This window comes from Pipra filicauda, unplaced genomic scaffold (genome assembly GCF_003945595.2).
Source record: "Pipra filicauda isolate LSUMZ 115617 unplaced genomic scaffold, ASM394559v2 scaffold306_size1276767_pilon, whole genome shotgun sequence".
NCBI classification, from domain to species: Eukaryota; Metazoa; Chordata; class Aves; order Passeriformes; family Pipridae; genus Pipra; species Pipra filicauda.
Window position 1 is genome coordinate 123889 of NW_024104428.1, and position 1098 is coordinate 124986.

The window sequence follows — 1098 nt, forward strand, 5'->3', positions numbered from 1 at the left end:
CCCGCACTTATAGCGCGGCGGTGGCGGCAGCAGCGCGGGGCGCCCCGGCGGCCGCGGCCGCGGCAGCGCCGGGAGGGCGGAGACCCCACCGCGCCCCGCCCGCCGCTCCGCGGGCGCGCAGCACCTGCCCCTGCCCCTCCCGCCCCTCCCCATCGCTCCGAGGCACCGCGCGGGTACCCGTTCGTCGGGTCCCCGTCGCTTCTGTGTGCGGGAGCGGGAAGCATCTCTGGTTGCCGGGTTTTTGGTCCGTGAGGAGCTCGGCTAAGCCTAAGCAAGGTGTCACCTGTGTCAGCCACGCTTCCCGCTCCCGAAGGGTTCGTCCTGGAAATTCATCGATGAGGAAGGAGAACCTACTTGTTCCATAGGATGGATTGTTGGCTAGCCCGGAGATTCCCTTCCCTCCCCACATTTGATCCGCGATGTTTAAAAAAAAAAAAAAAAAAATGAAAATTTAGTGTAGTGCTCTCCTTGAAAACCCGGGATCTGGTTGTAATGGCTACAGTCATATTCAAAACTATTCATATTCACAAATATTCATGGCCTACCTCTGTGTGCACATTTCTGCCAGCGAGCTGCCCTTACTGCAGTCCTGCACCCGGAGGCTTTCGATGCCATTCCTCACATGGAAAAGACTATGCATATGGTTTGTTAGCATCATTCCAGCTTACGAGCCTGGGAATGATTTACACTTGTTTGCTCTTGTAATTCTTCTCGTTTGGTCTAAAACTAATTATTGTTTCAAGTTTCTTTTTCACAAAACTTGTTTTGAAGTTTGCCTACATTTAATAGTGGCCAGAAATTGAAGCCTTCAACCAAAAATTCTAAATTCGTACTCTCTCTCTCTTTGTATATACACACACACACAAACACACGCACATCTCCTCAGCCAGAACAGTTAGATGAATACACAAGGTTAAAATAGCTCTGTCTGACCCCAGTAGGATTCCCTGTTTATAGAAAGCATTTCTCTAAAACATTCGACTGCAATACTTTGAACAAAGATCCAATTTCCTGCAGGCGTGTTTAGTTTCTTTTCTTTATTTCCTTTTTTTATTTTTTTTTGGTGAGTTTTGGGCATACAGATTTTAAGGTAGGGAT